Source organism: Rhinopithecus bieti, unplaced genomic scaffold (assembly GCF_001698545.2).
Source record: "Rhinopithecus bieti isolate Rb0 unplaced genomic scaffold, ASM169854v2 scaffold_5889, whole genome shotgun sequence".
NCBI lineage: Eukaryota > Metazoa > Chordata > Mammalia > Primates > Cercopithecidae > Rhinopithecus > Rhinopithecus bieti.
Genome location: NW_016805277.1, coordinates 2,129,664 through 2,141,744, shown reverse-complemented (window position 1 = coordinate 2,141,744; position 12,081 = coordinate 2,129,664). Strand labels below are relative to the sequence as shown.

General features: G+C 48.4%; 1 protein-coding gene and 1 long non-coding RNA gene across 3 annotated transcripts in view; one reads left to right on the top strand and one right to left on the bottom strand.

Annotated features, from left to right (window-relative positions):
* LOC108529569 (uncharacterized) overlaps nt 1-1,579 on the top strand; it is a 34,117-nt gene extending 32,538 nt beyond the window's left edge. Inside the window, exon 3 of the long non-coding RNA XR_001885575.1 lies at nt 1,378-1,579. This is a non-coding gene — a long non-coding RNA (uncharacterized LOC108529569). The remainder of the gene's footprint in view (nt 1-1,377) is intronic.
* Nucleotides 1-12,081, bottom strand: part of FSTL4 (follistatin like 4) — a 417,177-nt gene that overhangs the window by 388,162 nt on the left and 16,934 nt on the right. The gene's annotated exons all lie outside the window — the stretch shown is intronic.

The window sequence follows — 12,081 nt, the reverse complement described above, 5'->3', positions numbered from 1 at the left end:
TCTTACAATAAATGACAATAAATGGATCAATGTAAGGAAACCAGTGTACACGGGGCTGGGAAGTCTAAAATAACTAAGCCAGAGAGTTTAAAGGGAGGTTTATGAAGACAAAAGGAAGAGATCATGTCAGATGACTTTTTAAAAATACCAAGGAAATGTCTTTACTGTTTAGGTACTCTTTTACTTTACTAATTTAAAAAAGAATCACCATGATAAACCCATCAATAGCTTCTTGTGGGGAGACCTGAGAATATCAACTTTATTATGCCCCTGAGGGCAAAGCCTCCAGTAGGTCTGAATCACCTGATTCTTTTCAGCAGCTGCTCCACCAGCTGCAGTCCTGAGGAAGCCACCGGATACTTCCCACTCCAGTTTGCCCATCTGTAAAACGGGCAGACCCGACAGCCCAGCCAGGACAATTGAGGCGATATCTCAGAAACATGGGCAGAGTCCCACAGAGAGTTCTGTCCAGGGCTTTCTGACGGGAAGCAGAGGGTGGTCAGTGAAGGAGAAAGCTGTGATACTCTAAAAAGAAACGGAATTAATGGTGATTACCAGACACTAGACAAAAAAGAAAGCAAAGGGATATGTGCCCATCTTCAGAAATTAAGATGATTTGGAAATATCATATGAGAATTTAAATTCTAGATATCATTTAAAGCTTTATGCTAAAGGTTATTCATTTACAACTTAAAAAGAAACGTTAGCCCTGAATTTAAGACGGTCTTTGATAGCAAATCCACCAAAATGACAATATGAGTAAACACTCAGTTACATTTGATGAAATAAATGTCAATAACTGATTGATCACTGCTCCTTGTTAAACACAATCGCTTGCACACAGCCAGATTAAGGGACCAAGAAGGCAAGAGGGGAATTTTCTCATTGTATCTCTCAGACAACCCAACAAATTAAAAACTAATTAACTTTTTGATTTGGAAAGTAATCCACATCTCTCAGAATGAGTAATCACCATGTCCAAGACCATCATAACAGTTAGCAGCATGGGGCTGTAACTCAGCACCCCGAGGAATGACCTCATTAATATGTCATTGTTATTTCCACTGACACTAGCAGGGCTCGACCTAACACAGGCATTATCTGCAGAACTGCTTAACCACAAAAGCAATGGTCATTACCAGACTGTAACCACAAGAGGGGTGTCCATCTCCCCCAGGGTCCACGTCTCTTTCATCTTTTACTGCAGCACAGGGCCTGGCATGGCATAGGCCCTAAACACATTCTATTGCTAGAATGAAATCAGATTATCCCAAGATCTCCGGCTAAGAATACGGAGGTGAGTGCAATTTCCCAATTCGCTCATGGAACACACCAACTGCCACTGAAGCCTGACATTCTCTACTTTTCCTTTTGTAGGTAAAGTTTCTACAGAAACACAAGGACAGCCTGTGATGCGTTCCTCATTCTGAGATGCTTCATGTCCACCAGCTGTCCGATCAAACAAGCTTCTTTCCTGCACTGACTTTATTCCAGGAGTCCATGATCCATAAGAAAATCATGACAGTCTTGTGGGTGTCTGGGGGAGGAGAGAGGACAGCAAGGACAAGTGGCTCTTGGGAGGAAAGGGGGCAGGAGTTCATGTTTAAATTATTTATGCTACCCTCCACGAACCATCCAATAAATGATACAACTTAACATCCACCTGTTTAACATGATATTCCAATCTGCTACTTGTTCTCTTTCTGCCAACTGCAAGCCCAAGATGAGGTTTAGAATAACCTGTGCCTAGAAAACTAAAAGACAAAAAAGGAAGAAAGTGTGCCCTCCAGTACAGTCCTCACGTCTCAGTCTATTTTTCATTCTTTGTTTTGAACATAGAGTTAGGGAGTCACAGATACAGACGGTCTGACATGAAGATGCAAAATGTGCCAGAGTCATGGTGGGGCCAGTGGTGATAGATTGGGCTGGAGCCTCTGAGAAGGTGAGCAAGCTGGGAAAGGCCGGCTGGGGGCAGGACTGGGTGCAAGTGGTGTCTGATCGGGATAAGCTGAAAATACCCAAAGTGGCCAATGCTTAAGGTCAGACATACCCTCTTCTCCAAAGGGACACCTGAAGACCCCTTAATCCAAGACTTCCCACCAGAAATTGTCATCTGACACAGCAATAGGTCCCCTCCCCTTGGATCTTCCTGCTAGCCAGTGTTCCCCCTGTCCTCCTGAGCATCTCCTCTTTCCCCTCTTCACTTCCACTCCCATCACTCACAGCCTCTGTGGGCTCAGCTTTGTGGATACCTTCCCACCAGGTCCTAGCCTGTAATTCCCACCTCCTTGACCCTCCCCAAGACCCTCAGCCCCATCACCCAGGGCTCTCAGCAGAGCTCTTGATGGGCCTCCTGAGCAATTCATTTCATCATCCCTTTGTCTGTTCATGTGTTCACTCATTCAATAGATATGTATTGTCCTGGAGATGTAGCAGTGCCAAGACAGCCCCAGCCCCAGTCCTTATGAAGCTTAGGATCTCACTGGAAGAGACAGGCAACAAACAAACAAACAAAGGAAATACAGAGAATATCTCATGCTAAGAAGCACCATGGTGCAAAACGAAACAAGGAAGGGGGATAGACTGCCAGAGGGGAAAGGCTTTGCTTTTTTAGATCAGGCGGTCAGGCCGGGTCCCTCCTGGGGGTTGGTACTGGAGTAGGTCTCTACTCCAATACCCAATCTGAGCACATTTGTCTGCTCAGGACTGTTCAATCCCTCCTGCCCACTTGGTGAGCCTCTCTCTTTACTGTCATCTCTTCACTTTGTAGCTGTGGCACCAGCAGTAAGAACTAGCAGGGGAAGCAGTGGAGGTCCTAGGGATGGCAGTAGCATCCCAGTGGCAGCTTCTATTTGCTAAGCAATTACCCATGCCAGGCTCCATGCTGAGCCCTCTCCACACCCGCCTCCTTCAATCTTCACAGCCCCGAGAGGAACTTCCGACTCCTACCCACACCCACGAACCTCCACCGTGCATGCCTTCCTCGGAATCTGGTGATTTTTGATTGCTGTCTGAATAAATAATTGGTTTGGGCTCCCATAGGCTTTCTGTACGGGGAGATAAATCCCCATACACACTTTGATTAGAAGGTACTTTCATTGTACCACTATAACACTTATATTAAAAATGGAACTTAAAGTAGTTTAAATTAAACGAGTTATATTTAATTAAAAAGCCTTTAAGGCACAATAAGACTGTTTTCAATTTTCTTTTCCAACAGAGTCAAAAGGCAGAAAGGCCCCCAGTGGTCAGCAGAGCTAGACTGGTGTTTACTTAGGACCTGGCCCATCCAAGGATCCCAAGGAAAACCCAGTTTTATTCCCTGTCCTCTTTCCATTCCTTAGGTAGGATGTACCATGAGCTTCAGTTTCCTCGTCTGAAGTGGAGATTGAAAGGTGCTACCTATAAGATTGTCATGAGAAAGGAATGAGGGAGCACACAGACAGCATGCAATGTCACTCCTCAAGTAGAGAAATACCTGCCCCACACGTGCCATGTCAGGAACCAGGCCAGCCTTAGCCACCCACACCTCCCAGGAGGGTCCTTGTGCCTGGGCAAAGGCACAGGGAAGCTTTGTCCCCTACAGTCTGAATCAGCTCTTTCCCTTGAAGAGTAGGTGCTGAGAAAGACAGTGAGGGCAGAAATGGGCATTTTGCCTGCACTTCTCTCATAGGCTAACACAGCGGTTCTCAAATGGGGACATTTAAATAATCCAGAGTACAGGCCATACCCTAAACCAATTAAATCACAATCTCCAGGGGTGGGACACAGGCATCAGTACTTTTTGAAGCCACCCCAGTAGTTCTAATGTATGGACAAGTTTGGGAACCACTAGGTTAATCACGCATCTTAACACCTTACAAACTCTTGCCCCAGTGAGCCTGGCCAGTGCTGTGCACCATGGTGCCCAGCAGCCTCAGACAGACCTCCACAGGTGACAGCAGGCTGGCAGGGTTCTCCACTGAGGGTGCCCTGCTACTCCCACCTATGGGGAGGGGTGTCCCTTCATAACAGAAGGTATCAGCTGGCTGTCGCAGGCACAGAAACAACTGTAAACAGTGGTGCCAGTTTCTCTTTCCAGCAAGAGTTAGTGGAGCCAGAGGATGGCTTGGGCAGGCCCACACCAGCTTTCCATGAGGACTGATGCCAGCTCAGTATCCAGAACTCAGTAGGCACAGGTGGGAAGAGTAGGCTCGAGCAGCCAGGACCGAAAAGCCTCCCAGTGACAGGGAGAATGGGGTGACTGGGCTTGCAGTGCTCGAGCCACAAAGGGATTCACCTGCACCCCAGACCCCCAGCACTGGGTCACCATATGCATGGCATTAACCTTCAGGAACTTGTTTCCTCATCTGCAAAATGAGATAAGGTAGTGTCTATGAAACTGTGGTGGCAGCTGAGAGAGCAGGGCAAAGAGCACTCAATCTGGTGGCTGCTGTCCACTTGCCAATTTCCACCCACAAACAGCATCCTGGCTGTGCCCCCCAGCAATTAGCATAGCACCCAGCCTGGGAGAAGTACTCATCATTGTTTCTGAGACTCTGGAGTGGGGAAAGGTCCACTAGTTCTACTGTGGTCAGTAGGCAACAGCTGGGAGACACAGGATGGGGGGAAAGGCATCTGTTGGTACAGTGTCAACCCATGGGCCATGGCCAACTCCTGTTGACCCGGCTCCCTCACACCTCTTCTTCCTTCCATGCTAGGCGCTCACCCATGACTTTCTCTCAGCCTTTGGGGCTGCCCATTGGCTCCTTTGCTTCTACCCACTTGAATGCCAGGGTGCCTTCCACTTGGTCTTCTGCAGGTGTAGATACCTCATGTGTCCTGGGCCCTGTATGTGCCTGGGGTATCCCTGTTCTGCCCACAGTGATGCTCTCCTCTCCTCACTCATGGGCAGCTCTGACCACTCACTAGCCATGGCCATCCCATAGAGCAGGGTGCTCACCCATCTATATGAAAGGGGCATACTCCGAAGGAGCCACCACGGCTCAACCAATCTTTAGTACCCAGTGTACTTGGGGATGCCTGAGACTCCCACCCCGAGAAGGAAGCTCTCCATGGCAGCACCTCCAGCAGGAGCGCATGAGCTTGCCTCTGGCCTCACCTCAGCAGCAGCCCTGCTGCTCCCTCCAGCAGGAGCGCATGAGCTTGCCTCTGGCCTCATCTCAGCAGCAGCCAGTGGAAGAGTCAGCAAACACCAGTACATTCCCACTGGGTTTCCTGACCCTCCAAAAGCTCTGGAACCAGCTTGGTTGCCAATGCTGGGAATCTCACCTTCTCCTTGCCCCAGAACCTTGCTTCTGAAAGAGAGACTGCTGTGGTCAACCCTTAGGAACTTCCCAAGGCCAATTCTTAAAAACAGAAACAGAGACCACCACACATCACACACTTAGTCCTCCATCCAGAACTGACACCCACAGACACTGCCCTCACTGTCCCATGTGAGGGCAGTAGCTGCCAAGTGCCCACTGGAATCCTGGAAGAAGTGCAAGGAAATAGCCAAAGGAATGTTAATATGTTAATTCTCGGAGGTTCAGTGGCTGCCTGATGGTGAAAGAAGAGAAACTGTGGGGGAGGAGGGCGAATAGGGGCAGAACTCATCTCTCCCCACAGAAGGTCAAGAGGCCCCCCACAGCCCAGCCCCAGGAGACCACCACAAACTCTGCTGCCCTCCAGGAGGAGGGATGCCTCCTCTGATGTGATGTTGTCTGCTTTGACCTTCCAAAGCTCAATGTCATCAAATGTCCTTTCCCCAGACTCAAACATATGTCCTTGGGGGATTAGAGCACAATACTGTGGTTAGGAATACATGCTAGACAGTCAGAAAGCCAGGTGCAAACCTTGGCTCCACCACTTACTATATGGGAGATCTCAAACAGCTCACTTATCTTGAAGCCTCAATTTCCACATTGTGTAAAATAAACAAATTAATAGTACCTCATAGACTCTCTTTGAGAAGTAGTGAATTAATCCACTTAGTGCTTTGGCAAAATGAAAGCTGTTTATTAATTCTATCATTATCAGTAGCTATGGAATTAAAAGAAATTCATATTAGGAATGAGAATTCCTATTGGGAATCTCCTATTTATTTATTATTTATTTGAGACAGAGTCTTGCTCTGTCGCTCTGTCACCAGGCTAGAGTGCAGTGGCGCGATCTTCCTCTTTATTCTTAAAAGAGAAGGATAAGAGGAGCCATTCAGAATTCCAGCCCAGAGCTCCAGAGGGACACTGCCCTCTTTCTTCCTCACCCTAGAGATGTCCCTGGTTCCCTACCCCTCCCTAACTCTTGGCTACACAGAAAGAGACATCACAACAAAAACCAAATTTTTAATGCAAGAAGACTTTGTACCTAGCCGGGAGCAAAGCTGAGATTCAGAACTGGTGAGGTGGGGAGTGCATCTATCGCATCTTATCTTCCATGATGAGAGGCTAAATTATCCCACAGCAGCTCAACTGCTATTTTGCTTGTTGGATTTAGCAGGGTGGTCGACCTTCTAAGAAGAGGCATCTGGTCAAGCCATGACTCTCCTCCCATGTAACCCCTCTTTCTTCCCAAGAATGATTCCAGCTAAACCTCAAAGCAGCTGCACTGAGGAGCTCCCTACAGCCACAGGATATGTATCTCTGGAGTCACAGGGCCACAACTGAGCACCAAAGCCTGCTCCCCTTTAGTGAGTTTGATGGGTCAGGCATGGACACAGGCTGCCTTAGCCCATTTTGTGCTGCGATAACAGAATACCTGAGACTGGCTACTTTATAATGAACAGAAATTTATTGGCTCACAGTTCTGAAGTCTGGGAAGTCCAAGATTGTTGGGCTGGCATTTGGTAAGGGCCTCCTTGCTGCTTACTCCCATGGTGAAAGGTTAAAGACGAAAGCAAGAAATCCAATTTCCAGCCGCAAGCCCTTCTATAATCGGCATTCCTGAGGGTGGAGCATGGAGCCTTCGTGACCTAAACACCCCCATTAAGTACCATCACCCAACATTGTGGCATTGGGGATTAAGTTTCCAACACATGCTTTTTGGGGAACACATTCCTACCATAGTACCCTAGAAGCCAAGGGCACTGGCACCAGGATGGAGCGGAGGGCCAGGGAAGTAACTGGCAAAATGCGAGTCGGCCTGCGGAGGCCAAACCTATTTTACAGCCTGTCTGCAGGGACATCCTAGGAATGCATAAGTTGGGTTCCCGAGCTGCCCAGCCACAGACAGGGCGGGTTGGTAAGGTAGGGTATGGAGAGGGTGCCGACAAGACAGGGAGGAAGGCAGGCAAGCAAAGCAGGGGAGCAAAGATTTAACAGCACAAGGCAGGCCTTACTGCCCAGGGCCAACCCCTGCTCTGAAGATCCAAAAATGCAACTCCATAAAATGCTCCATGTCTATACAAACTTGGCTCACATTTCTCTGTGTGCTTGTTGAGAGGTTTGAGGCTGGCACTGCAGCCTTGCCAACTGTCCTCCACCCACAGTAACCTCCTGCCACTCCTTCACAAGAACCACCCAGCACTGCACCCACACCCTCCCCTCAGAGCCCCTGGAGGCCTCCTCACCTACTGGGACCTGCCTCCTGGCCACAGGCAAATGAACCTGGGAAGATATTCCCCCAAGCTGAGCCAATAAGGCTCTGCCCCTTGAGAACCTGAGGACATAGACAGACCTCAAATGAGACAGTCTGGGGCCCAGAGCTACAGCAAGGGCTATACTCGAGCTCCCTGGAAAGACCAGTCTCTGGAGAGAACAGGTAGAGGAGGGAGAAATGGAGAAAGGAGACAGTGTGGCTCAGAAGGGAGTTGGAAGACAGACTGCCAATGCCTCTAAGCCTGAGCCCACGAGGGCATTCTGCCATTGGCTTTGGGAGAAGATCTGGGGCCTCATGACAACCTTTCTTTGTACATGAGCATCTTAGCAGGTGTTTCTGCTCCTGGCCACCAAAAGGTCCCTGATGAATCCCCTGGTCCACAGTCCCAGATACTCACCTTAACCAGTATCTTCAGTTTTCCCCTCCTGCCAGATATGGCCCTATTCCACCCTATACCTAGACTCAGAGGGTTTCTCCTCCTTAAATACTCTAATACTCTGCCCAGATCTTGGTCTTCCTCTCCAAATACCACTGCCTCCAAGAGGTCCTTCCCAATCCCACCTTCCACGCAGCGCGTTTTTGTGCTAAATTCTCACGTCACCCACGTTTTGGCCTGTGCTGCTAACTAAACACGCTCTGTGCTGCCTTCACCATTCATCATGCGCTCACCACATTCTTAAAGCTGTTTGTGATTATTTTTTCTTCTTTCTCATAATCCCAAGGTGAAATATCAGACAAGAATTTCTTGTACAGTGCAGTTCATGATCATCTTTACTTGTAACACAAGAACAGTCATTTTGAATACATTCAGATTTAAATTACATATACCATTCTCATCTGGAATGGATAATGAATCACAGATAATTTTGTTCCAGTCAGCATGGTCATAAAAGTGTTTTTGTTCCTAAGAATTACTGGACAACTGGTGCTATGGTTTGGATGTTTGTCCCCCGCCAAACCTCATGCCAAAATTTGGCCCTCACTGTTGGGGGTGAGGCCTAATGGGAGGTGTCTGAGTCATGGAGTTGGATCCCTTAGGAGTGGCTTGGTGCCATCCTTGCAGCAATGAGTGAGTCCTACCCTACTAGTTCCCAAGAGAGCTTGCTTTTAAATGGAGCCTGGAACCTCTCACTCCCACCTTGCTTGCTCTCTTCACCATGTGATCTCTACACACACCCATTCCCTTTAACCTTCTACCAGGAGTGGAAGCTTCCTGAGGCCTCACCAGAAGCAGATTCTGGGGCCATGCTTCTTGTACAGCCTGCAGAGCCATGAGTCAAATAAACTCATTTTCTTTATAAATTACCAGACTCAGTTATTCCTTTATAGCAACACTAAATGGGCTAAGTCAACTGGCTACAATCAATTGGACCAGGATGGATACGTGGACCAAGGTGCAACTCTCCAGCAAGGAATAAGACCTCCAGTGGGACAGTTTTGGCCACTGGGGTGGTAGTGTCACATGCTGCAGTACCCTAAGCAAGATGAAGGACGACAGAGGAAGCTGGGAGTCTCTAAGTGTCATCCACACAGGATAGACACAGTGCTGAATGCGGCAGCCCTGTAGGTGTCCAGAACCTCAACAGCCCCCTTCTTCACCCTCTTTCAACACCACCCCTGGCCCTGAAACTTGTCGACCAGTAATAATGGGCACCCACATCCTCTACACTACCAGCCCAAGTCCTCTGAGAGGAGGTTAGGTGTCACTGAGCCAACAAGAACACAGCCGTATCAGGTGGAACCACTTCAGGGGAGAGGTCCCAGAGCGGTGCAGGCTCTGGTGGACACGTTTTGGGAGAGAATGTTGAAGGATGGTAAAGGAGGGGCCTGGTGGAGGTTCTGGACACCAGAGGGCTGCTGCATTCAGCATTACGTCCATCCTATACAGGTGACACCTAGAGACTTCTGGCTTCCTCCAGCTCCCAACCCACACTCTTGAGGACTTTAGAACAGCTGAGTCAGGGGACAGGACAAACCTGTGATACCAGATCAACTATCAGCCACATGCACCTGGGTGGGGAATGTCTGGACTGTGACCACAGGTGTCCAGCCCTGGGACCAGGCATGGGGAATCGGGGAGGCACATGGACTTCCTTCTTTATTAACATGTACTTCTTTCTAATAAAGATGTACTTCCTTATTACTCAATAAATATGCCCGCTTTTCTTTAGGCTAAAGTTGAGAACTTAATTTAATCATTATATACAGACTAGAAAAGATCATTAACTAATGTAGGTGTTTAATCCCTTCTGCTAACTTGGAATCCATTCTGAAGCAGCTGATTGCTCCTACCTCCCACCCCCACCCCAGTGGTCCTCAAGCCTCAAGGATGGAATCGCAAATCCCATTTCTCTTCAGCCACTTAGCCAGCCTTAGTACAAGGCCAGGCACACAGCTAGGTGCTCAGCGGATGTCTGTTGATTACTAAGATTTAAGTCAACCAGATGTCCCGATTGGCCAAGCCAGTCCAGGGCTCAGAGACCCTCTAGGTAGGGATACAAGAAAGTCAAATGGTAATTTCTGCTTCAGGACACAAAGATATGATCCTAAGCCATACTGCCAGGCATGAACACTCAAGCATGAAGCAGAGAAGCCTACTGTTTTTGTTTTTATTGAGACAGTCTCACTCTGTTGCCAAGGCTGGAGTGCAGCAGTATGATCTTGGCTCACTGCAACCTCTGTCTCCTGAGTTCAAGCGATTCTCCTGCCTCAGCCTCCCAAGTAGCTGGGATTACAGGTGTGTGCCACCATGCCCAGCTAATTTTTTTTAATTTTTGGTAGAGACTGGGTTGCGCCATGTTGGCCAGGCTGGTCTCAGACTCCTGACCTCAGGTGATCTGACCGCCTCAGCCTCCCAAAGTGTTGGGATTACAGGCATGAGCTACAGCACCCGGCCAGAAGCCTGCTCTTCACTCTTCAAATGCTAATATGAGAACAGCAGTAACAACCAAACAGAAAACAGCAGAGAAGGAAGAGGAGGCACCGTGGGGCGTATTTTAGAGCCACTCCAATTAGAGTATCTGCCCGGCAGGCCTCTCCCGTTTGACAACCCAGCATCCCCACAGGAAAGCCTACTTACCTGGTATGGACACTCAAAATGTGGCATCAGCAAAACCAGAAGAAACTTGACGTCTTTTCTACAGAGACCAAAGTTTTCAAGGGCATTTTAAATGCAAGGACAGAAAGGGAAATAAATGGAAAAATAATTCTGTTCTCTTTATTTAGAGAGCAAGCTTTAAATGATAGCAGAGCTCAAACAAGCTTTCAGTTCAGTTGTCCTAAGACTGGCATTAAGGAAAGCCATCAAGGGTCTTATACTTACTTAATGACATTTTAAAAGAGAAGTTCTGTTCCTTTCTTCCCTCTGTGGGGATGGCTGGCAACCACCTACCCCGGAGCCACAGACTATTTCTACTGACCCTGAAAATGCTAAGCACAAACAAAGCATCCTGCATTTGTTTGACTTTACATTTCACTCTGCAGGTTCATGGTTTTGGCAAGGGCCTGGCCGACTGCCAGTGATGCTGGTCTCTGCAGAGGAAACAGAGCCAAGCAGGCCCTCAAAGTCATTCTAGGAAGGAGATGGCAACTGAGTCAGGGTCCCACCTGTTCCTATGCACAGCCCATAGGACTCTCTGAAGCCTCTCCTGGTTCAAGAAGAAGAAAGTTAAGAAGATTTGAAACTGATGGGATTCTGCCAGAAGTGGCCAAAGGCAGTCCAGTGACTATCTCCTGGGATTTCTTATGCAAGGGGTCCCAAAACTCAAGACACCTTGTCCAAACCCCATATGATGACAAAATGAATAGTACAAGATGGCTGACTCAGTCACTTATTCAACGAACATCCGAACATCCTGCTGTGCGCCAGGCTTTCTGAACACTGAGGATATAGGGCCCAGTCCCAAGATATTTACCACTCTACTGAAAAGAGGACCCTCCCACCCCGAGGGCTGCCTTGCTACATGGTATGTGGCCATGGCCAGCAGTGACAAGAACCGCAGCAGCTGAAGTTGACATATCAGGCTGTGGCTCACAAAGGGCTCACAGTCTTCTTGACATCCACCAACTGAGGTTCTGGGATGAAAATCACAAAACCACAGCTCTGACTGCCATGTTCTGCGGAGGTAATCTGTTCTGGGCACCTCACGTACCATCTTAGTGCTCAGGACAACCCTGAAAACGGTACTGCTATCGCCAGCATTACACTTGCGGCAAACCTAAAGGCTGGAGAGGGCAATTCCCTTAGCCCCACAGCTGACAAGAGAATAAACAGATTTTAGCCCCCGGACCCTCTGAGTTGAGGGTTCACTAGAAGCAAAGGCAGGGCTGAGGATGCCTTAGGCAGCAGCACAGACAGGTGGCAGACAAAGTGATTCAGCCCCAACAGGAAAAATCAACTATGGGGTTTTAAAACAACAAACACCCTGGAGGAGAAAGTGGCAACATAAAACACACTAAGTGAGAGTTAACAGGGTTCCAGGGCGGTGAAGGAGGACAGCAGCC